General features: G+C 35.8%; 1 long non-coding RNA gene across 4 annotated transcripts; it reads left to right on the top strand.

The window, feature by feature from the left end:
• Window positions 1–21951: 21951 nt before the first annotated feature.
• LOC127157583 (uncharacterized) lies at window positions 21952–26838 on the top strand. 4 transcript variants are annotated; one of them, XR_007825950.1, is made up of 7 exons: window positions 21952–22855; window positions 23773–23805; window positions 23974–24018; window positions 24100–24176; window positions 24329–24444; window positions 24536–24619; window positions 26559–26838. It is a non-coding gene; the product is annotated as an uncharacterized LOC127157583 (long non-coding RNA). The 4 variants fall into 4 exon arrangements; XR_007825948.1 differs by having other exon boundaries at window positions 23974–24176; XR_007825949.1 differs by lacking the exon at window positions 21952–22855 and adding an exon at window positions 23218–23632 and having other exon boundaries at window positions 23974–24176.
• Window positions 26839–27072: the final 234 nt, after the last annotated feature.

The raw sequence follows: 27072 nt of genomic DNA, 5'->3' as shown, positions 1-27072 counted from the left end.
TGACTTGACAGACAGCTCTGGTTAAACCCGTGACGTGAAAGTGAAAGTCGTTTTTCTCAAAATTCCATTGCGGAAAATCATATCTATATCAGTCAACTTGAGATAGCCGTAACTATTGTTATGTTCAAGCTATGGACATAAATAAAAATTTGGAAATAATCTGAAAAGGGCTTGAACCCAACTTTCATATCATATAAAATAACGGGGCAGCCGTGGCCTAATGGTTAGGGAGTTGGTGGGAGTGAACAACCAGCGCTCTCTCCACCCCCAATACCACGACTGAGGTGAGTCCCTTGAGCAAGGCACCGATCCCCCAACTGCTCCCCGGGCCCCGCAGCGATAGCAATATGGCTGCCCACTGCTCCGGGTGTGTGTTCACGGTGTGTGTGTGTGTGTGTTTGATCACTTCTCACTACTGTGTGTGTGCACTTGGATGGGTTAAAGCAGAGCACAAATTCCAAGTATGGGTCACCATACTTGGCCACACGTCACGTCCTTTCCTTTTCCTTTCCTTAAATAAAAGGTAAAATTACACCATGTGTTGGGCTTTCCTAAATCGCATTGCCATTTAATATAAATGTGTGATTAGCCTACTAATGGCTTAAACAACCGACTATAATAGCACTTTGTAACTATAATAGCCAAACCAAAAAGAAACAAATAAAACACAATGTAACATTCATAAAAGCGGACACAATGGAATGCGCACGTGTGACTGTGGCTATAGCGCCATCTAGTGGTCGCTGATTTTCTTATAGGCTCAGCTGCGTGTGGATCGCGAGCTGTGTGTGTGTGTGTGTGTGTGTGTGGATTGGACAAGGCTAAAAGGGCGGAACGAAAGTCTCAAAATGGAATCAAATAGAATCGATTCAGAAGAGATGTGAATGAATGCACGCATGTCGTCTGATCCACAAATGTGTGTGTGGGCATCGTGAAATGCTGTAAACTGCGAAAATGAAGTCTCAAAATCCAAAAGAACTGAACAAGATTGACTCGAGCAAGACATCAACAAATGCACAGATTGGGCAGAACATTTTTTTTCGCAAACATGTCTGTATTTGTACAAATTGCTGCACAATCATTTAATCCCGAATTCCACAGACTCAGATTGAAAGGCATTTGTTTGTGGATTGTAAAATACATGCATAAAATTGATCCAGTACATGGATAATTGTGCGTGCATCTATTAATCGTTTTGAGTCTAATATCATCCCATAGTTGTTGCTCTATTTTGCCAACAAATAACCATTCCAAACACAGCCACAGCACTGTTTTGCGTCTTTGAGCAACATGAGGGTGTTCTTGAATGAATCACCCCTTAAATGATTCAGTTCAATCGCAATGACTCACTTACTGAACAGTGACTTGTTACCACCTATTGGCGGTATTGATTTTACATTTAAAGTATGGTCGTTTTAAAAATGCATGTAAATATCAGTAGTCAATGTTTTGTTTAAAATAACAAAATATTATTTATGCAGTTGTAACTGCAATTTAAATACATTAATAGGCGCGTTTCCATTACCTTTCAAGAAGTGCAAATTTAAATTGCGAATTGAAAATATGCCTAATGGAAACGCGTCAATTTCGCCAAAACTCCCATATATCGCAAAAAAAACTTTTTACGCTCGCATGAGGTGGTTTTTCAGGAAACTTGAAAAAGGAATATTTCGCAAAAGTGCAATGGAAACGACTTTTTTCGCATTTACAGGTCACATGGCATACATAGTCGTTCTCAAGTATAAGGGGCTTTCCTTGATACTTAGACTGTGTACGATGCACACATCTGCGGCGTGTAATGGCTCAGACACGGTCACCGGAGCTGATGTTATGTTCATACCAGCAGCGCCGCACACATTTCTGAACGTCTCTCCGTGCTGCTTCTGTAAAGATACACGCATGCGCCTCTTTTCCAATCAAATAAAGCCAAAATCCGTCCAATATGGAGATAAAATAATGCCATAAAGATTTGCATGTGAAGAGTACGTGTTGTGCACGTGTACATAAGACTGTAAGCGTAAATTAAATTTGCATGCGCAAGAGAAGCTTTGTAAAAGTGTAAATGGTGTTTCAAGCGTAAGAAAAAAAAAACAAGTGCAGCATTTTACTGTTACTCGTAAGTGTAATTCATGTACTGTGAAACTGCAGCTTCATGCTTTAGCAAAATAAATACGATCTGCATTCTTCCGACTTCCATTTCTCCGCGCTTACACTTTTGGCACGTTCTTTTCGCTAAAATACGGTCAAAAGCACTGCAAGCCTGTGACCGGTGATTTACACACGAAAACAACAGTTTAAAGATCTGCAAAACAGATTGACTGCGTAGGACCAATCTGTATGTGTAAAAAACAAACTGTTGCAAATGTCTAAATGACTTGTTGTGTATGTAGGGCACAAAGTTGCCGAAATAATCCGATATGTACAGCTCCGTCTTTCTTTTATCTGCGCTTACACTTTTGGCACGATTCTCTCACTCACTGAGTTTTGCAAGCGTGAGGGGGAGGGCGGGGCCACCACCTTTTTGTAGCCAATCAAATGAGACTCTCGCGGACTCCATTTACTCTTATCTGATTGGTTCAGTAAACACATTACACGCCAAAACATTTCATTTAGTTCTCGCTGCCAGTGGAATGGTACTTTTAGTGTAGACATACATTAAAAATAGAATAAAATAAACTAAAAACACGATATAAGTTGTGTACCAGGCTATGTGTTCATACAGAATTTCGAGCGGTCTCCTTTTCCTCCGCGCGAAAGGCAATATATGATACTTTACTGTAATATTGTAATTTTGATGATACTTAATACTAAAACTGCCACGGGGTATATTTTACCCGTGGCTGTTTTTTAAATGTAGCCTACATAACAGACTTTAAATAAAACATTCAAGTCTCCCAGTCATTTTACTAAAAATTTTTTACTAAATTGGTTTAGATAAAAAAAGATCAAAAAACGTGCCATTTATATTATGCCTATATTTTCGTGCTGTCATTATCTTGCTACTTATGTTTTAATAGTAACTGCATTGCTAGGCAGCGCCTTTTACTCACTGAATTAGCAGTTGTGATTCATAAATAAAGTCAAAATTAGTAAGAAGGCGATTTCTGGATGCTGAAGAGCATAGAAGCACTAAATGCCTGAGTCAGCATCTGACGGCTCATCTGACTGTGATCTCATATTTATTTGTTTCTTTATGAAAACAGTGGCATATATGAAATAAATTTTATGAAATAAAATGTCCTTTAGGCGCATAAAAACGGTAGTTGTGCTTGGGTAAAAATTCACCTGCTGGAGGTTTTTAGGTGTACAGCGACCCCTGGCGGTGCTAGTGTTAAACATGGCCTAGTATCTGCACTAGCGGCATCATTTGTCATTTATAATAATTTCACCTGTCTACTGATCAGGGACGACTCAATTTTTTTAACTAAAATTTGGTTCAATATAGTGAATATACTATTTATTTATTTATTTTTTTTCACTTTAACATGTTATAATTTAAGGGGATTTTACAAATTCAAAGTATACAATTGAGTGTTAAATACAATAAACAGAGACATGGTCTGGAAAATCGTCAAATTCAGATTTATGTAGCACATTGTCACATATCATTTTGTAACGTTTAACATCAGCTATATATTAGGCTATATTATATATGCATTTCAATGTAAAGCTAAACCAATCCAGTAACGTTAACACCAGCTAACAATTCAGGATGAACACATGATAGTCTAGCCTAATGGTACACAACTTACAAAGTATCATGTTTTAATTAAGTTGTTGTTTATTTATTTATTTTAATGTATATGTACATTAAAAGTACCATTCCACCGGAAGCGAGCGGCAGGAGAACTAAATGAAGATAAATGATTTGGCGTGTGATGTGTTTATTGAACCAATCAGATAAGAGTAAATGGAGTCCGCGAGAGTCTCATTTGATTGGCTACAAAAAGGTGGTGGCCCCGCCCTCCCCCTCACGCTTGCAAAACTCAGTGAGTGAGAGAATCGTGCCAAAAGTGTAAGCGCAGAAAAAAGAAAGACGGAGCTGTACACATGTGCAAATCACTGTTCACAGGCTTGCAGTGCTTTTGACCGTATTTTAGCGAAAAGAACGTGTCAAAAGTGTAAGCGCGGAGAAATGGAAGTCGGAAGAATGCAGATCGTATTTATTTTGCGAAAGCATGAAGCTGCAGTTTCACAGTACATGAATTACACTTACGAGTAACAGTAAAATGTTGCAAATCTTTTTTTCTTACGCTTGAAACACCATTTACACTTTTACAAAGCTTCTCTTGCGCATGCAAATTTAATTTACGCTTACAGTCTTATATACACGTGCACAACACGTACTCTTCACATGCAAATCTTTATGGCATTATTTTATCTCCATAGTCCAAATCCCACCAAAATCCGTTGCCATGACTTATCGCGAGAGGAACAAATTAGGTTTTAGTCGCATAAAATCGGTTAATGGAAACGTTGTCATTTCGCAATACTTTTTTATCAACATTTCTATAATATCACCAAAGTTTTGCGCAAATCTGTAATGGAAACGCGCCTATTGTCCCTCTGTGCTGAATTAAATAGTGGGTAAGTAGGCCTACTTCTAAATGCTAAATTTCTTGAATTGTGCCTTCGCCTTAGGTTGTAATGTTTACGTTTTTCTAAACAAGTGTGAAATTGATTTTTGAATTTTTATTCATATATATATATATATATTGAATTTAATTTGGCAAAAAAAAATTATTCGTTTTCATGGTTATTAATGTATGCAGTTAAAATAAATAAATAAAAATTTTGATTTTTCTAAAAACGAAACAAATGAGTTGTTTATTTTAAGAAACCTATCTTATTTTCTCTTGTATATTTAGTATTGCTCTTTAATAAAGAAAATGACTTCTTATCCGATTACTCGATTAATTGATAGAATAATTGGTAGAATACTTGATTATAGATAGTATGAACATTGAGACGCAGGGTAAAAATCACTCATTTTTATAAAGTAACACTGTCCAACAGCGACACCTACAGGTAAAGTTAGAGTGGAGGCATGCCGCACCTCGGGTCATTGTCTTTCTACAGAGACCCGTTAGCGTGCTGTGATTTTTCTGGAAGCTCATTGAGATTTTTTTTTTTTTGCGAGCTCTCAAAAAAAAAAAAAATAAAAAAAATAATGGATTTATTGACTAATTATAAAGTAAATAAGCAACTCTCCTGTGTAGATACCACTGCTTTGTGTCACATCAAGATGAAACATGAAATGGCTTGAAAATGTGCTGACTGTGTCAGTTTTTTTAGTGAGCATTCAGCTTGATGAAATGCAGTGCTGTAATGTAACAAAGTAATAATACTTCGTTACACTACTTAAGTGTTTTTTTCAGAGTATCTTTACTTTACTTGAGTTTTTATATTTCAGCCAACTTTTACTTTTATAGGACAGGACAGGACGTGTGGCCAAGTATGGTGACCCATACTCGGAATTTGTGCTCTGCATTTAACCCATCCAAGTGCACACACACAGTAGCGAGTAGTGAACAAACGCACCATGAACACACACCCGGAGCAGTGGAAGCCATATTGCTATGCAGTCATAGCATCATTTTAATCTTACATTTTAGACATAATATTTCTTGGTTTTGCCCAATTTTGGCAACAAAAATAGTGCCAAACAAAGATCACAGCAATGTTCAACGGACGGTGTTTACTAAGTGAATGGGTCAGTTTTTTTGAACGAATCGGTTTGACAAAAATGATTTAGTGATTCACTCATTAACACAGTCAAATGCTTTTTTCCTGAATGAATCAGTCATTTGAATGAATCGGTTAAATCTCAATGACTCACCCATTAACAGTCACTTGCTGCCACCTAATGGTGGTTTTAATTTCACATCGACTATTTTTTTGTTTGTTTATTTATTTGCTTCTTTTCCATTTTGCATTTACTTGAACCTTTATTTTCAATACTTAAGAATGTTTAAGATTTTAAAAATACTTTATGTATTTAAGTACAATAAATATCACATACTTTAAGACTTTTCAGAATCAGAATCAGAATTAGCTTTATTCACCAGGTGTGCGCAAACTCACAAGGAATTTCTTTTGTGTTTTTGTACTCTAGTAATATTTTAAATGGTGACTTCAACTTCTACCAAAGTCATTTTCTGGTAAGATATCTGTACTTTTACCCAAGTATGGCTTTCAGGTACTTTATACACCACTGATGAAAGGAAAGATGTGTCTTCGTGCCTGTGACAATGTTTACAGGGCTGTTATGGTGATTACCCAAAAATAAGTTGACTATTAAAAGAACAGCTGTACATCAGTTCACAAATTAAAAAAAAAAAAAACGGAGTGTCTATTTACAAGTGCAAATAGCCCGCCTTGTTGGCAGAGGCTATTTACACTTACTCCGCCCATTAAGGTGTGATTGGGCGAGTCAGCATTACAAAAGACAATCGTTACATAAAGCAACACATTAAAGTCATTTTTGACGCAATTGGTTTGAATTTGTGTCTTGCTGAATTTTTTTACCTCCCTTTTCAAATCAGACACCATATCAAAAAGGCATGCATTTTCAATAATAACTAGGAAAATAATCAAAAAATTGAACATAAAGTGTCGTGTAGCGTTAGGGTAGGTGTAGGGAGGGATTTATTGTCCCAGTAAGGTGGTAACCCTTATAATAATTTGAATTAAAATGATAATTTACCCTCAATATGTTATTTGTCAGTGTTGTGGATTTGTTTTCCATGTTTTACCCGTCTTTTTTCCTAGTTTCCATATTTGGTCATGTTTCCTGTTCTTGTTTAGTTGATTTGATTATTCCATGCACCTGTTTTGTTAATCATCCGTTTATATTAGTTCCTGTCTTTTCTTTTGTTCCCCGTTGGTCTTACATCTATACTATGTTACTTGTTGTCAGTGATTGAGCCTGTTGTATTCTCCCTTGCGTTTGCCTAATTAAAGACTGTTAAAGTGAAGTTCGAGACTCCTGCATTCTCCTTGCATCACACAACCGTGACAGAAGACCGGACCAATAAAAAGATGAACTGGGCTGAGGATTACCTTTTCGACCTCTAGCAAGAGGGACGGCCATTGGAGCAGTACGTGGAGGAATTCCTGAGTGTTATTTCTGGTGAGCTGGAGCGATTCTGTAATTGGGGTTTAACAGATGGGTTAGGCATGGGCAAATACAATTAATCCCATATAGGCTGCCTACACTGGCCCAAGGTAGGACCCACATAGGCAACCTCTATATGGGTTCAGAATGGGGAAACACATATGGGGCCCTCTTGGTCAAACCATATGGGTAAATACGGGCAAACACAATCAATCCCATATATCTTGAATACATGGGCCCAAGGTAGTACCCACATGGGTAATCTCTGTATGGGTTATGAATGGGGGGATACATACGGGGTAGTGATGGGTCATTCTTGAATGATCTGTTTACTATTTATCTGTTATGTGACGAATGAAAGACTCTAAAGGTAAAATAATTATTTATGTTACCTATAAATTATTTTTGGCTGCATTATAATGATGTCCTAATTTAGAATATGATCAAGATTGCATAGGTGGATGTGTTTGGGGAATTTTGTTGGTAAAAGTAATATTTAAAGCCACTTGAAATTACTTCAATAAAGATTCATTCATTCTGATTAAAGAGATCAAACGAGAGAGTCAGTAAAATGACTCGAACTTCCCATCACCAATAGGGGACCCTCTTGGGTAAGGCATAAGAATTCTGGGTAAGACATGAGCAAACATAATCAGTCCCATATAGGCTGATTACATGGGCCCTAGGTAGTACACATATAGGTACTAGGTACAGAGTGGGCAGTGGGATTGGGGTCTATGTGGGTACAGTACTGACCTTATTCTCCAGAGAAACAAGCGCGTTAACGACAGTTGTCATAAACTTTGTAATGTTTAACGCAAATGTCTTAACAAATGTCAGTAGACCAGGAAGATTTTAAAATGAGAGGTTCGTTCACAAATCTGTCAGATCACTGTGGAAATACAACCGGAAGACAGAAGACGGCAAATGTAGCACTAAAAAGGGATGGGGCTACATAAGGTATATGGCTATTGGTACAGTTGTACAGCAGACTTTAATTTCAACATTAATTAAACACACCTGACTCTAATTCACACTTTGAACACTGTGATTAGCTTGTTTGGTGTGTTTGGTTAGAGATAGAACTAAACTTAACAGTACTTTTACTTTTCAGGACTGTTGAAGAGTTAATGAGTCAGGAGTTGAAGAGCCCTGGAACATACAAATTAAGGTTAAACCCAATGTGCCATCTGCATTGGTGTGCAAAGCACATGCTTACCTCCATATAGTTATATCAAAATCTATAAAAAAGGTTCAGAATATCCAGAAAACTCTGGATATCACTGTGCGATATGAAGAATGGGTTACAGAAGGCTAATTATCTATCAAAATAATGGGATTATAGTGGCTTTGAGATTGGTAGAAGAAGTAAAACCCATAGCAACAGCTGCTGCCTGATTCCACAGAAGTAGTCCAGAGTTTTATAATCAGTTGGTTGGTAACAGATAATGAAATAGCCCAAGTGAAGAAAGACAGAATGGACATTTATGTTTCTGATGGGAAAAATCCAGTGTATATCCGGAAATCGTATTTGCAGCATATGATACAGGGGTTCAGGATAAAGTGCTGTTTCATTCAGTTAGCATATTGTGTTTTGTGTTCAGTTTTCTTTTTGGACCAACAGTACAGACTTTTCTTTTCAGTCTAGTCGGCACATGACCGACCTTCAAAGTTGAAATATGATTGAAATAATGTCAGCTGCTGTTTTAATGTCGACACAATGTTGATAACGTATAATGCTAAATCATTAAAAATGTTTTTAACAAAAAAAAAATATATATATAATAATAATAATAATAATAATAATAATAATATATATATATATATATATATATATATATATATATATATATATTTAAGAATAATAATTATATATAATCTTAAAAAAAACATACAATTGAAAGATCTGTATGTTGAATAAATGTTTTGTAAATGTTTCTGCCTTTTGAATGATTGTGATTGTTAATATTTTATTTATTAGCATTTTATAATATTTTGATCAAAACACCTCTTCATAAATCCACATTTATATGTATAAATACAGTTATTATCATTAGTAACAATAATTGTATAATTATAATGGATACAGTTTTAATCTCAAAAGAGCAGTGAGATTTTGTGTGGACTTTTTTATATATATTACTATTACGTTTTTATTTATACACTGTCATGAAACACTATTTGACCAATTAATCAAATAGTACAGTCTAAATAATAAAACTGAATACACGTTTCTTAAAAAAAAAAAAAAAAACTTTCATCAAGATTGGTTAATCTGACTGTCATCCATGAAACTGGCCAATGACAGCCTCGCGCGCCTTTTTACTAGTGCAGTTTGAAAATATACTAATCAGTTTGGTGATGTGCTGCTACTGATCCGCAAGATTACTCGCTCGCTCAGTTCCTGATTATGTGCCTGTTAAATTCTTATTGTAAACTAATTTGACCTGTGAGATGTCAACAGAGAACAGAAGCTGGAATGTGAACACAGACTGGATGTGTGAGTTCCGAAAACATATGGCGATGTCAGGTAACAAAACATTTTTCAGCAAAACCGAGGTACAATTACGATTTGTGCCCATAATTAATTTATGTGAGTGAGAGGAAATCAAAGAGAGAGGCTAATCATGATTAGCGTATTAGTGCGCTGGCGATATTTGCACATACCTTAATATAATGTTAAGTTAGTGCCTGAAGTTGCTATGTGTTTGTGCGCATTAATGTTAGCTAGTTTAAAATACAATAACTGGAATAACTAAAGTAAGTAATAAAACTGTAATTTACACTTGGAAACACTGGAATATATAGGAGTGTTGATAAATGTTATATGTTATGTTTGCGTAGATGACCATTTCTGAGTTTTTTTTTTTGTTTTTTTTTTACTTCACCTCTTCAAATACTGATAAGACAAATACTGACAAGATATTGGTTTACATTTTCAGATCAAGCACACGTTGTTCAGGGAAACCCAGTATAGAGACCACAGTAAAATGCAAGTCAGTTTTAACCACTGTTTCTAGACCTCACTTTGGGTTTAAAATGTAGTATTAAGTATGGAAGTATATTGTTACATTCCCATTTAGATTTCTAGGGGCGGAGGGGAAGTAACATTATGGATTAAAAAGTTTGAAACAGCAGAGAGAGAAATGTTGAACCGATCTCAGTCCCAGCACTCAATACACGGAGTAAGATAGAAGTAAACTTATTTGCAAAAAACAAAATGATAACAATATATATAGTGCAAAAAAGATCCAAGCAAACAATTTTAACATAAAAGAAGCATTTCTTCAGGAGCGGGTAAAGCCAAAATAACAAACAAAAGATTGCTACCTGCCAAAAGAAAAATCTAGCTAACCTGTAAACAAAATATAAATAAACAACAGAATTCTTACCTTACTTCCTAACTAGCAAAAACAGGCGAAAATGAGGGCAAAAGAAAATGGCACCCAGCTCCCTACTGCTTCAGGACTCCAAAAGAAAGGCATACAACTCAGAGCTGTGCACTGCAGCCAAATCACATTTAAGTTTGGTTTTAAATTTAAGCTTAATGCATAGAACTGCACACTACAGTCCTGTCACCAATATTAAGCTTAAAACACACCAACAAGAGCAACACTGGGACTGGCAACATCTCAACACACTCATGCTCTTGGGAGAAGAACCCTCTCACTGGCTCACTCTCTTGATCTTCTTAAATACCGGTTCCTCTTGATATTGATGAAGAGCAGCTGGTAGGTCCAATCACCTAGATTAGGACAGGGAGGAGCACAGGAAATAGGACTACAAAAGACTACAACTCCCAGAAGGCCATTAGGGCCCCACTGGCAGCACATCATGAATGACATACACAAATTTATACATCCTGGGATGAAACAATATTCTAATCATTATCAAGTATATTCTAATCATTAAATACATTTGTAAGACATTTCCTCCACTAGTGATTAGAATTTTTTTTTTCCATGTTGTCTTTCTTCCTCTGAGGTGGCACAAAGAAAGGGAAATAGAACTTATCAACATCAGTCCTTTATTTAATTCTCTGGAGAACATCACAGACTTCAGATGTGTCATATCAGGATAAATGCAGCTGCAGGTAAAATTATATGAAGGTTGGTTTGATTGTGGGGTACAAATTGGCTTTTTAAAGATACAGTTGTATTTACCTTGCTATGATATCTATGGGAAGAGTCCATCTTTGTGAATCCTCTTTGTTTTCAATTGGGGAATTACCTTTTTCTGATGGGATTGTTGTGCATTAGGTTTATGTTTTGATCATAACTAACAGTTTCAAAGCTGACGATTTGTTTGTGTTGTCTAAATGGCTTATAATGGCAAATGTCAGTACAATTAAAATAAATTTTGTTTAAGATTGTTTAAAGGAGTGGTAAAAAAACAAACAAACAAACAAACAAACAAAAAACTCTTTTTAAGGACTCATCGGTCCCATCCCACTACAGATTCACCAAGTATCTAGCTGATCACTGCCAGTTTGGAGGAGGATTGTCCTTTATCTGCTACATTGCACATCTGGTATGGATCCCTGACTTTAGTAGCCGTATAATAAGCAAGATAATTTTACAGTGGGGTCTTGTATCACCCTGAAAACGTTTCTTTTTACATAAAAATCTAGGCATGTACCGAAATGAAAATTCTTGGCCGAAACTGAAACTGCTTTGTAATATTTATTTATTATTTTATTAAATAATATAGTCGTTTTGTAAAAAAAAAAATAATAATAAATCACAAACCAATAAAATAACCACGTTTATTGAAGGTAACAATAAAATTGGACAGAAAATATATGAATATTAAATCTCAATATATTATCTTTATTCAGTTCTATGAAACAGAATCAGATATAACCTTTTTCGACTAATTATCAAAATAATGTATAGTCCTTGTGCTGCCCTCTTTATGGCTTTATCAGGACTTTTATTCTGAAGTTATTGTTTAAGGAGCACCATCTAGTGGCTGTTCAGCCATTTTATTTAGTTAAAAGCAAGGAGTAGCCAGAGCACACGGCTAGATAGATGGTGCATTTAAGTTGTCTCTTTACGCTGTTCCTGGGACACTATTTGTCTGTAAGTGACTTAAATGTATTATTTTCATATTAAGAAAGTTGTTGCCTTTAGAAATGTATATTTACCTGCCAGTAGTTTATGTTTTGTTTAGCTTGTTATGTGTATATTGAGGTCTGTTTTGTTCTGTATTTTCAGTTTTACAATACAAAAAGGGAAAAAGGAAATTTCAATTCAACTTAAGAAAAGTTACGCCTTGAAGCATTATTGCAGTTTCATCCCTCATGTTAGCCCACTGTCTAGCTTTGCAAAGTAACGCATCGTGAGGACAGTATAGTAAAAAGACAAGAAAACAACAGGTTCAAGCACAAGAAAATACTGCGTATCATCAAAGAGTCTACACTCAGGGAAACGGTACGAGTTGAAAAACAATCAAACAAATTCCTCAGCGTGACAAGAAAATGAAACTGAGGAGCAACAATCAGAAACAGTCATGTCTGCAAGAAGTGCCGATAGCAAGTCAATTCAGTCAAAGTCAACAAAATACTCAAAAGGAAGCAGACAGTCTTACATTGGTTCTGCAGCTCTCAAAGCAAGAGCTAAGGCTGAAGCAGCCCGTGCAGAGCTGTCCTTTGCGGAACAAGAAGCTGATGTAATAAAGAAAAAAAGCTGATTTAGAAGCGAGTCTACATCTTCTCAAAAGTGAAAGGCAGTTGTTGTTGCTTTAGGAGAGGCTGCAGCTTATGAACAAGCAATTGAAAGTGGAGAGTTAGTAGAGGAACCCCAAGTCCATGAACAACCTCTTAGCCCAGCTGAACGGACTAGTGATTATGTGCAAAAGCTCTCACAGCTTGTCTTGAAGACATCCCAGACAAATGAGCCGCTGGAATACGTCAGAAAAATAAGTGAGTGCTCTGAAATACCGAAAGTGGATATTCAACACGGCTGGCAACCTGCTTACAGCCAGTTCACCACAAAAACAGATCAGACATGCTTTCAAAGATGGCCGCAACATCCAGTAAAGACAGAGAAAGACCTTTCACATTCTCTGCCAACCAGTTCCGACCTTACAAGACATCTGATTCGCAAAGAAATGGTTAGCTATAGTCTGTTAAAGTTTGATGACCATGCTGAGAATTACTGGTCATGGAAAGCATCTTTTAAGAGTGCTACTAAAGATCTTAACTTGACACCCCAAGAAGAACTCGATTTGTTAACAAAATGGTTTGGACCTGAGTCATCAGAACATGCCAAAAGAATTCGCTCTATACATGTACTTCGTCCTGAATCAGGCCTTAACATGTTGTGGCTGGAGGAGAGTTATGGAGCACGAGAGATGGTGGAGCATGCTTTGTTGAAAAAGCTAGAGGACGTCCCAAGGCTTACCAACAGAGACAGTCACAAACCTAGAGAATTAGGACATATCCTACTAGAATTGGAATGTGCTAAGAGTGAACGGTACCTTCCTGGACTTGCATACTTGGACACAGCTCATGGATTGAAACCCATAGTGGAAAAACTCCCATATAGCCTGCAGGAGAGATGGATAACTGAAGGATTTAGATATGAAGAAGAGCACAACGTGCCATTCCCTCCGTTCATAATATTCTCCAGATTTGTGAGACAACAGGCTAAAAAATTTTCTTCCAACACCCACAAATCAGTTCACCAAAACAGAAAAGGTAGTAGACAGAAAGTTCCCGTGCATGTACACAAAACTGACTTGCATTTCAACAGTCATCTGCTGTGGAGAAGACAGCGGAAAGCCCTGAACGACAGTGCCCAATACACAAAAAGCCCCACCCTCTAAAAAAGTTTTAGATGGATGATCGAAAGACATTTCTCAAAGAGAAAAGAATCTGCTTCAGGTGCTGCGGATCAACTCAGAATGTGGTCAAATATTGCAAAGTGCCAATTAAGTGTCTAGAATGCCAGGTCCTTCTGCTTCCACACAAACGGTAGCTGATTCCGATAAGGAGGATGGAGAGGTACCAAATGAGGACACACCCCTTCAGTTACATCAAACTGTACAGAAATCTGTGATAAGGCCAACACATACAGTCCACGTTCATGCTCCAAAATCAGTCTGGTGAGAGTGTATCCTGCAGGTAAGAGGGAGGAAGCAGTAACAATGTATGCAGTGCTTGACAAACAAAGCAATCGTTCCCTCGCCAAGAGAGAGTTTTTCAACATTTTTGGCATTAACTCTAGCTCCAGCCCGTGCACATTGAAAACATGTTCGGGTGAAACAGAGACATCAGGTAGAAGAGCTACTAACTTCATAATTGAGCCTAAGAATGGAAAGCTACAAATTCAACTCCCAACACTAATAGAATGTGACATGATACCTGATGACAGGAAAGAGATTCCATCTCCTGAGGTAATGTGGCACCAACCTCATCTTCAGGTGTTAGCAGACAAAATACCAGCTGTGGACCCCAATGCATCTATCCTGCTGCTCTTAGGGTGAGATATACTGAGAGTACACAAGTTGCATGAGCAAATAAATGGGCCCCACAATAGCCCCATTGCCCAATGACTCGACTTAGGATGGGTCATTGTGGGTGAAGTCTGTTTAGGAACGGTTCACAAATCAACAGTTGTGAATGTTTCTAAGCGAATGTGCTTCTAAATCGTCATGCATCCATACTTAGTCCTTGCCCAAATAACATCCAAATGAAGGAAGATTTCAGTTTTACAAAATGTCATCAGGATCTGCATGCTTCATCCTGCCTGAAAGATACCAGCTTTTCTGTGAATACAGATAGTTTGGGTTGTTCAGTCTTTCAAAGATCCAGGGATGATGATAAACCAATACTGTCCGTGGATGACAGACAGTTTTTGGACATCATGAAGCAATCAAGTGTTTCTGCTCACTCCAGAAAACATTGGAAAAGAAAGCAGACATGAAAAAACACTTTAGTGCGTTCATGCAAAAGATGCTGGACAATGACCATGCAGAAGTGGCTCCTCCTTTAGAAAAGGGCAACGAACACTGTTATCTCCCAACCTTTGGGGTATATCACCCCCAAAAACCAGATCAGATAAGAGTCGTGTTTGACTCAAGTGCTGAATTTGAAGGGGTGTCACTGAAACATGTGCTGCTGAGTGGTCCAGACTTAAATAACACTCTTCCGGGTGTCCTTCTTCATTTTAGGAGAGAGCCTATAGCATTCTCAGTGGACGTGCAACAAATGTTCTACTGTTTTGTTGTTCAGGAAGAACATCGAGATTACCTCAGATTCCTGTGGTATGAGGACAACAACATGGGAAAAAATGTGATAGACTACAGGATGAAAGTCCACGTCTTTGGTAACAGCCCGTCAACCGGTGTAACTATCTACTGTATGAGGAAAGCAGCTCTGGAAGGTGAGAAAGAACATGGTAGCGATGCCAAAAGACTAGTGGAAAGACTATGTAGATGACTGTCTTGCCTCAGTAGCTACTCCTGAGGAGGCAATGGATATTCTGACAAGAACCAGAGAGATGTTGGCTGAATAAGTTATTACTGCATAAAGTCACCTCCAACAGCAAACAAGTGATGAACGCTTTCCCTGTAGAAGATCGTGCAAAGATTCTAAAAGACCTGGATCTCAGTTGAGATTCCCTCCCTGCCCAATGAAGCTTGGGACTGACTTGAAATTTGGAAACTGGTCATTTCACATTTAAAATTTCTCTTGAAGAAAAGGCCTACACCAGAAGAGGCATTCTTTCCACAGTAAACAGCATCTATGATCCTTTGGGTTTTGTGACGCCCATAACAATGCATGGTAAAGTTATCATCAGAGAACTTACACTCGAACAACATGAGTGGGATATGCCATTGCCACCTGAAAAACAAAATGAATGGAACAAGTGGAAAGAATCATTAAATGTCATTGAAAGCATTGAGATTCCAAGATGCTACATTTCCGCTTCACTAGCCTTGATTAAAAGAAAAGAACTTTGCATCTTTTCAGATGCCTCAACAACAGCAATAGGAGCTGTCGCCTACTTGCGAGCTATTGACAATGAAGGGCATTGTCACGTTGGATTTATCATGGGAAAATCCAAGCTGTTTCCTTTAGAAATGTGTATTTTACATGCCAGTAGTTGTTTTGTTTAGCTCGTTATGTGTATACTGAGGTCTATTTTGTTCTGTATTTTCAGTTTTACAATACAAGAAGGGAAAAAGGAAATTTCAATTCAACTGAAGAAAAGTTACTCCGTGAAGCATTATTGCAGTTTCATCCCTCGTGTTAGCTTGCTGTCTAGCTTTGCAAAGTAACGCATTGTGAGGACAGTATAGTCCTACAAAACTATTATTATCAGAGCATGTGATCAGAGCATACCGTCACGAGAGGGTAGCGTCATTTTACCAGCCTTGTCCAGTACAGCAGTACTACATCATGTTAGAGCACAGTATGTGATGCTATTGCAAACAGGAACAAGTATACATAGACATTTTCTGTTGGCGAGTTATTTGAGCGGACTTTGCTTTTCCGTTGAGCATAAGCAGTACACGAGTGGAGCACTCACATGGGCCGTGAGCAACTCAACGGAACGCACATTCATAGAGCGGAATATTGAGCGGAGCGTCACACATTGAGCGGTGCGCGCTAAATACTGCCGGGTGGCATAGCAGATATTTTTGGCAGTTTATCTCTTTCGAATCTCTTTTCGATTTTTGAAAAATCGGCTGACTGTACACTGGCCTTGCCGCGCACAAATCATGACATGACACATGTCATAAATATGAAGCGGGTTTTATGCATGTTTATAACAACTCTCATTAAGTGTCATTCGCTCAGTTATGTCATTTTTAATGCAAAGATGACATTGTTTGAGATGCCTTTGTTATGACAAGTTGACATAAACCAATACATCATAACCTGTCATAAATCTGTCATAAAGATGACATAGCAGATTAATTATCAAACTTAAGAAACTACTTAGCTATATGGGTTAATATTACATTAAACTGTCATGTGGTTGGTTTTGACATTGGTTGTTATGAGGCCATTATAATTGTGTCATGAATATTTTCCTGACCACTTTTTTTTCAGCAGTACAAATTGAACTTGTCATTAACATGTCATTAAGTGTTAATACTCTGTCAAATTATTTTATAACAGTGTCATGAATGTTTTTCATTTCATTATTTTTTTTTTTTGTTTTGTTTCCTTTGACACAAGGTGAGATAATAGACAATTTCAAATGCCATAAAAAGATGAACAGGTGTTGGAGGTATAAAATCAATCATCTAATAAAAATAATAATGAGAAAAATTGATACAATTATATTTTATTGCATTTTGAGAGCAATCCACCCCAAGTTAAAATGAAAACAGTAAAATGGTCAGTACAAAGCCATGCAGAATTTGGTCCATGTCACTACAAAAACAGTTAATGCAGCATCCCACAAATTTATATGTTCTTTACATGCTTTTTTACATCATGGATAAGTCTACCATCATAGTACAGACACCATCATAATGGCGCACACCTAACCAGTGGTGCCACTTTATCATTTTGAGGTGAGTTTTCAATGACTCAGGAGTACGATTTCCTCTATGATGCCATATTTCCAACTTGCAACTCAATATGCTGAGTATGAGCACCAGTCCCTGGATCAACAAAGTGTCTTTTATGGCAGACAGAATATTGATGATATCCGTACTGGGAAAGCTGTCTCTTGTAGGCACGCCATTCATCCGTAAGGATTGATGTTCTGGGTCTGAATTTGACTTATAAATGTTTGCCTTGAGCGGTCCTTGACGAGTCTCAGAATGGGTCTTCTGGAAATACCATCAACCTCTAGCATCCTGAAGACCCACTGCCATTCACGACGCCAAGTGTTGCCACATCGGCCACGATGGTACTAAAAATTAAATAAAACAAGATAAATTCTTTAATAAGGGTTGTGCTGTTTTTTTGTTTTGTTTTGTTTTGTTTTTTTGTTTTGTTTTGTTTTTTGTTTGTTTGTTTTTTTTTCAAATCACTAGAATTCAGTTCTCTTGGACAGTAAAGACTGATCCTGCTTATCTGGCTTGATAATAAAAACAAGTGCAAATTCATTTTTATTTCTTACATTTTCCATTTAAATAATTTAATTTCCTTACAGCAACTTACATTTTTCTGTACAAAAGCTGTCATATAGCACAACATAAAAAAGTATTTTGGATTGTATTGCTTTTTAATAGAACATAGATTAGTGGAATACCATCCTACCCTGATTTTCATATATTTTGTTTACAGACTTATTGTCTGATTATAAATGAAGGGTATATTTGTTTCTTAATATAGCATATGTTTTCAAATGTATCACCTTTTTCCCATTCATCCTATGTTTAAACACTGCCATTAAATTTATACCAATATTAGCATTTTGCTCTTACCATTTCATCTCTTACCATTCAATGTGCCTCATTTATATAATATATAATATAGTGTTTGTCATGCTTGTGAAATTAAGATCATGCTGTTTGTGATGTTGTTGTGGCTCCACAACAATACCATCTTTACAATACACATTTTTGCATTGCAATCTCAACACAGAAGTCTGATGAGTTTTTCACTTAGATTTTTTTTTTTCTTTTAAGGACATACACAGCAGCCATATTAACATATAAACATATACAGTATCAGCCTTGGTGCCTGTTTCCAGTCTTTCCCGCTCTCTAACGTCTCTCCAGCACTGCAAGCTTTTCCAATATTAATGCAGGTCTTATCACTTGTCTGAATGTAGCACTTTATTTTCAAGTTATTTTCCTCTTAACTTTTTCTCTTTTGTATTTTCTCCATCCTCTCTCTTTCCATAATCTCAGACTGGTACTGCACTAACATGACAAAACTGATACATATGAAGTAAAGTTATAGCTGTATACAAATAAACAGCCTACCTTTTGTTTGTGGGCAAACTTGCTCTCATCGATAACAATAATCGATGTCAACCACCAATTCTCATTCCTCTGTTCCTCAGTCTTTTGAGAGCAGCAATGCACACCTTCAGATATAAACACACATATCAAGTTGACTTGTAACAATGTCTTAGTATGGAATTTTAGTATGCAGGTTAAGTGCACCAAATAAATTTGTAGCAATGCGTAGCAATAAAGTTGTCTACAGCTGGTTTTGACTTATCAAACATTGAAATGTAGTTATGCAACAACCTTTCTGAGTACTTTTGTCATTCTTGTCAGTGTCTTTGAGCTTCCAGCTATACCCTCAGTGATCATGTCAAGTTGCTTCAAATCCAAACCTTGTGCAAACATGTAGGGAAGGAAAAATGATTAAAACACCTAATTAGAGTCACTTGAAATTGTACTGTTGTTACATCAAAGGCCAGGCCTGCATAGTTTCCTGTCACTGAACTGGGTAAAAGCAAACAACCCTTTGTGAAACAAAGCTAGCCATGTCTTTATTTTGATTCCAATAATATAATATGACATTACTGTAAAAAAAAAAAAAAAAAAAATCTACAACTGTTTGGCACATCAGCAACAAGATAGTTTCTGGTGAATTCTGAAAGTGGAGTCTGTGTATTACAATATGCAGGGCTGAGTTGATGTTGATAAGTACACATGTATAATTCACACTACAAATCTTTAATGTATTTGTATTTAACCTGTAAACATTTTATATTTTTTGATGCTACATTTAAGTATATAATAAGGTTTTACATGGTTTATAATGAAAAACATATTGAACATTTGCAGTTGCTTCTCTGTATTTTTATGATTTGATCTTCTTATTATGCATTGTTTGTTTATTTAGTTAGTTAGTTAGTGTCATTCTCCAGCAATTACAGATAATATTCTTGTTGGCTAATTGGGACACTTTACAAACAAACAAACAAACAAATAAATAAATAAATTGTACCTGTACATAAACTAGCCACTAAGCCATTTCACCAAAGAGGTCTGAGAATTGATGAATATTGAGCCATTGCGCACAGAAAGTGGGGAACTTTTGTGACGCTTACAGACCCTGCAGAGAAAGAAGGTAAAATGCTGAAAAGTATAACACATGAAAACATCAGATATCATACTATACAGAGCAACAACATAATGGTTGACAAAATTGCTAGGTTCTGAGCAAGGGACATGGGATGAGAGAATATATATACAAGAACATTTGTTTATTTAAAAAATGTGGAGTGTCACCAACAGGAATGTTGGAGTTGGCCAAACTAAAAGAACAGACCAAGATGGAGCCAATGGAAATTACTGTTTTATTGGTGTAGAGATGAAGACCACTTCTTCTTAGAAATTTAAGTTGCCAATCGCTGTAGGGGCTTTAAATAGAATATACTTACGGATACACATACCACGACAGTAATGCTATGTGAAGCAATATTTGTCTCTAACTAGAAGTTAAAAACTGAAGTTGGTACCAAATTTATATGGCTCAACATCGCCACATAATAACTGCTTATTAAATAGAACTGTTAAACTCACACCAAATGATTACATCAGCAAGACATACTACTATGCCTTTAAGACCTGTTTAGACTCGCCTTCACCAAAATAGACCTTACTAGAGTATTATAACATTTAAATCTCTTAGTTACGTTGAACCACAACATCGCTGGTATTCGTCACATAGCACGCACTGACAGAGGTTACACGAACGTCAACACACATGATCAAGTGCATTTCTCTTTCTTACTCCCTTTAACTCCCTCCACATCGACCACATCCTGTTCTGTGTTTCCATACACATCCTGCTGTAGCCCCTCGATGTCAGTACATTTATGTAATCATGTTTATTAATTAATTAAATTGTTTCTTTATTAATTAAATTGTTATTATAATAGTTATAAATTATTAATCAAAAACACATATCAAAACTGTCACATATTAACAAATATTGTAATGTGAATGTGAAGCATTAATAATATAGACATTTTCATAGATATTTTGTGACTTGTGTAAAGTTGCTTTGAAACAATTTGTATTGTGAAAAGTGCTATACAAATAAATTTGATTTGATTATATCCAATGACTGCTCTGGTTTCCAAAGCAAGACTTTACAGAATGTTCCTGTGATTATCAACTACAGTGAGAGCATTATAGAAGTTATCTGTAATAAAACAAAGCCAGTTATTTGTGTTCTTCTGTGATACAATTCTCTGCTTTCAGATAGTACCCAAAATTGGGCCTACATTGAGAAAGGTAGCTTTTTAGTTTTGGGGGGGTTTGTTTATTTCTACATCTTTCTGCTTGTCCACCTGCCCCTCGCCCCTTTTCTCACAGGCTTCAGAAAGACCGCTCACATACCTTCTTCATCTTCACCTTCAACATCTCTATTCCTATTATGAGGCCATTATAATTGTGTCATGAATATTTTCCTGACCACTTTTTTTCAGTGGTACAAATTGAACTTGTCATTAAAATGTCATTAAGTGTTAATACTCTGTCAGATAGTTTTTAAAAGTGTCATGAATATTTTTCTGCAGTTGTACAATTTAAACATCATTAAATGTTAAGTGATATTACTCTGTTAAATCATTTTAAGTACCTTAACAAAATGCAACAGACACATCAAAAGATTATACTTAACTTTCAGTTTAGTATAATCTTTACTACCCCAAAAGTTTACCCCAAAAATTTTATTCTGTCATAATGTTCTCTCAAGCGATATACAAATAAATTTGAATTGAATATTAAAGTTTTCTAGATTTCAAGACGTGTGTGTTTGTTTTTATTTAATGATTTTGCACCTTTTATACAATTTTGAATATAAAAAAACAGCTTTATAATAAATAAACTATTTGTGTAATGCTAAAGCATTTCTAATGCATAGCTGAAGTTATTAAAATGTTCTTGAAGCACACCCTAGTGAAAAAAAAGTATACTTTATTGTATTTGTAATATATTTCCTGTTTCAATAGTACATTGCAAATATACTAACCAAAAGTTGTACTAACTTTAAATATATTATAAGTGTATTACCACCATGCTTTTACCTATTTTCACAATACAACTTTTAACACACTTTAAAATAATTGTAATTTAGTATATTTTCTAAAAAATATATTTTCTAAAAATATACTTGAAATGTAGTTTTGTTTGTTTTTAAAAGTGTATTTATTTGCACTTTATGTAAATATATTTTAGTATTATTTTTAACTGTGTGCTGAAATGTAACAATGCATTGAAAGTATACTTTTAAAGTACATTATTAAAGAACTTGTTAGTATGCTTTAAGTAAAATTTTGGAGTAATTTTTAAGTGTACTTCATGCTTACAACAGAAAGTAATAAAACATGATAAATGCATTTAAAGCCCATTTAAAACATTATTAAATGAAGTGTATGCATACATACAAAATGCTACTCTTGTAATTGTGATTTAAGTATTTTAATAAATTGATACAATGTCACAGAGGGGTCCATGTACATCAATGCATTTATAATTTTATACCAACAGCACACCATACGAACACTAGAAAAAGTGTTCTAGACTGTAAAACCAAATAGTATTCCTTGCTATAAAAATACTAGTAAGTTTACTCTATTTTAACCAAAATGTTGAGTTTACTAATTTTTTTTCATTGCTGAAATATTACAACAGATAGTTCCCATAACTAATGAAATTTAAGTAAAATTACTCAAAATGTCCAAGACATGCTGTTACGCATGCGCACTGGGCGACAATTGCCCCTCCCCCACGTCGCAGAAGCACAACGGCTGAAGACTCAACGTGTGTTTGCAGAGGATCTATTTCGGTAAAATCAAGGTAAAAGCTTTTAATTTAAGTCTCATTTTTTGCTTGCTAGTCCTTATGATGGTTAGATTTTATGCACTTTGTTGCATGTTGTTTTGTGGAACATCTTAGCCCATTCAAAGAACTCAAACACGGTTGACCCTGCACATTATTTGAAGCGATTTCTGTTCAAACCACTTAACTTAATGTCCACTTCATATCTGTAAAATTAGCTGCCTGGTTGTCTATTAATTACTATGTTATCCATTCGTGCTAGTGATAAGTTACGAGAATAGGAGTAATTTGAACGACGGTTGTTTCATGTGACGTTTTGCAGAAATCAAAATTCAGTGAGAAGTAAACAAAACACTTAAAACGAGGAGATCGTTTTTAATTTCGTAAACGCTTAGCATATGCTGTAGGATATTTTATTCTGGACGCGGTACATTCGAATGAGGAGCTCAGAGACACCGCCGCATTCACGCTAGAGAGCGCGCAATCCGGTCAGTGTACAAACGGATGGAAAAGAACGCTACATCTTCAGACGGGTTCTTTTAAAATAACTCTTTTTAACTTGACACGGCGATTTTGAAAGCAACTATGAGTGCTAAACTGTAGTCAAGCCGTAGCATTATTTGTTAGAAATACCTGGTTGCGACGAAAATAGTATGCGTGCTTAGTATGATAATTACGGTAATGTGCAGGCAGTAACAAACAACACGCATTCTGAGATTGTCAACGAGTCTTTAGCAGACCCATCACCCCCACCTCCTCAAGCAGAGTATATATAACATTGAAACTTATTTAAATGTAAGTTAACGATCTTAGTTTTAAAATACCAGATGTTTCCATTTACATTACATAAGAAAAAAATACTCTATACATTTGGTTTTGTTTGTTCATTGTTCACTGATTTTTGATTGATGGATAACACTTTTTTATTATTTTAGAATACCAGCTGATGACTGCTGTGCAGTGGAAATGTAAGTTCAGATGCTTTAGTTTATGTTTGTTACAAGTGCTATGTTTGTGACATAACAGACATTCTTTACATTTGTGTTTTATACTTTGCAGAGAGGATCTACTTAGATAAATATGAGATGAATGCAGTAAATGAGACTTAAAAGCATTTATTTCATTTTCTTCCACAGATCGATCATCTTGATAAAACCTCAGTATATCATCAGGAGCAACAGGTATTAATTTTGTGCTCCTTGATATGTTTTTTCCCTCCAAAAATGGACAGTCTCTGACTTAAATTTTATCAATCACCAAAGGCCACATTTTCAGCTAAAAATCTTCTTTGCTGTTCTGCTGAAGAAAAATACTCATGAACATCTTGGGTGGCGTAAGGGTGAGTAAATTAATAGCTAATTTTTATTTTTGGGTGAACCTGTTTTTTTTTTTTTCATTTCCAAAATTTTCAAAACCCTATTCCTTTTCAAAAAGTGTGTTTATGGATTGTGTCCTTCAAAATGTTAATAGCCACTCAATGTTTGTTCTTAGATCTTTGCAGGATTCAGTCGCATATCTCGGATCTGAGTTCTGCGCAGCACTGGACACAGACTCTGCACTTTTGACATTTTCTAGAAAATTAAATTTCACATCAAGTTAATTAAAAGGTATTTCTTTATCATGTTGACTGTAGTTGTCATCTTTAAATCATGATTTGCTTATGATTGTTATCCTTAGCCTGTCTCTATTTTTTCATAGTCATCTGATGTTTCCACTGCAGTACTTCAGGGCCTTTCAGTCATCCTGGAGGATGACCCACAGGAATTTTACAGGATGTGTTTCGTAAGTATTACTGGATTTTCTGCTCTCATCATTTTGTTTTATTCAATATGAATATAGTTCTGGTTATGAAAAATTGTCAAAGGTTCTGTGTATTTTTTTTTTTTTTAGTTTTGCAGTAGATGCTATATTTGTCTGTTATTGTTTATTACTGAAATTGGTGTAAATGCTTTAAATTCGTGAAATTGTGTTGAGTGATCACAAACATCATTACACACTTTGAAATAAACTTCTTGAAATAAAGAGCCTAGTTCACCCAAAAATGGAAATTAGCCCATGATTTACTCACTCTCAAGGCATCCTAGGTGTATATTAGGGCTGCACGATAAATCACATGTGATTGTCATGTGCATCTCGACAGTATAGATGGTTCTGTGATTAGTAGTAAATCTCTATCACATGCATTCAGATGGAGCGGAATTTAATACACAGAGCCTTAGTTCACTGACAAGCTACGCAATATCGCGTTCATAATCAAATGCGATTCACCTGCGCGTATGAACGCGATATTGCGTAGCTTGTCAGTGAACTAAGGCTCTGTGTAATCACATAACCGTCTTTACTGACAAGATGCGCATGACAATCGCATGCAATTTATCGTACAGCCCTATTGTATATGACTTTCTTCTTTCAGACCAAAACAATCAGAGTTAAATTAAAAAATATCCTACATTTATCCTATACTTACATTTATAGGATAAATGTAGGATATCCTACACTTACATTTCGACTAGCATATTTACACCAGCACATGCACACAAACGTCCTACAACATCCTTAAAGGGTTTGTTCACCCAAACCAAAGATTAAAATTAGCCCATGATTTACTCGCCCTCAAGGCATCCTAGGTGTGTATGACTTCATTCTTTTAGACCAATCCAATCAGAGTAACATTTAAAAAATGTCCTGGCTCTTCCACGCTTTCCATGGCAATGGGCAGGTGTTTCTGTTCAACAGTTCAAAAGGAGTGCAAGAAAGCACATCCATCCATAATAAAATGTGCCTCACACATGAATAAAGGTCTTCTGTAGTGGATTGATGCATTTTTGGAAAGAAAAATATACACATTTAAAAAGTTTTAAACACTTTTCTCTCACTTCCACTAACTGTCATACGTGCAAGCCTTTCCAGGTGGATGTTGTTATATTCCAAGACTTCCAAGACAAGGCATGCAGTAATAGTTGACACAAATGATAATTTACACTTTTGCTCTGATTTAAATCATGTATTGTGAAATGTCACTGTCACACTATAAATCTTTTCATCTTCCTTTGGTGATCATAATTTAAAGCTTAATTACATTTCCTTGTACTTGATGTTTGCACAGATCATTGTACACTCACTCTGGTCATCAATACATACATTTGGTTTTGTTTGTTCATTGTTCACTGATTTTTGATTGATGGATAACACTTTTTTATTATTTTAGAATACCAGCTGATGACTGCTGTCCAGTGGAAATGTAAGTTCAGATGCTTTAGTTTATGTTTGTTACAAGTGCTATGTTTGTGACATAACAGACATTCTTTACATTTGTTTTATACTTGCAGAGAGGATCTACTTAGATAAATATGAGATGAATGCAGTAAATGAGACTTAAAAGCATTTATTTCATTTTCTTCCACAGATCGATCATCTTGATAAAACCTCAGTAATATCACAAAGGAGCAACAGGTATTAATTTTGTGCTCCTTGATATGTTTTACACTTTACACTATAAATCTTTTCATCTTCCTTTGGTGATCATAATTTAAAGCTTAATTACATTTCCTTGTACTTGATGTTTGCACAGATCATTGTACACTCACTCTGGTCATCAATTTGAATCAATTTGCTTATAAATTAAAAGCATTAAAAGTTCCTTGTCAATATATGCTTTTAGAACATTTCCAGTATTGAAATGAAGAAATTTACACTGTACCTATTTTATTTCTCTACTTAGGATGTGGATGCAGACTTCAGTCAAGCAGTTGTAGACCTGCTCACAGTTCTACCAGAGGACATGCCCTCATTGTGGATGCAATAAAGGCAATCATGGAGGGAAGAATTGTCATGAATGGGTTTTAAAGGCCTGTATTTTATTTTTGCTGTTCTGTTTGCATGCCATTCTGAAAATGCTCTATTGTTTAACAGTGTTCCAGTGGGTCCAGATAATGTTATGACAACAAAGTGCTGTTTAGTTAAGAAGTCTGTAAAGAGTATTATAAGAACACAGATGTTTTAAAAGCTAATTTTTATTATTGTGATATTCTTAAAGTTTTTTACAAAAATAAACTGTTGAGAATTTCAAACTTGTATTAAGTTCATTTCATGCTGGTTGAACGAATAAAAATACGTTCAGTTTACTTAAAGAAAATGTGGAAACCGATTGCACGAAATGTTTTAAGTTCCCATAGCTTAAAATGGCAGATTAAATCCATGTTGAGAATAACAGCATTTAAGATGTTTGCACAACA

This window comes from Labeo rohita, unplaced genomic scaffold, assembly GCF_022985175.1.
Source record: "Labeo rohita strain BAU-BD-2019 unplaced genomic scaffold, IGBB_LRoh.1.0 scaffold_112, whole genome shotgun sequence".
Classification (NCBI taxonomy): domain Eukaryota; kingdom Metazoa; phylum Chordata; class Actinopteri; order Cypriniformes; family Cyprinidae; genus Labeo; species Labeo rohita.
The sequence above is the reverse complement of the archived record's forward strand: the minus strand, read 5'-3'. Positions and strand labels throughout refer to the sequence as shown.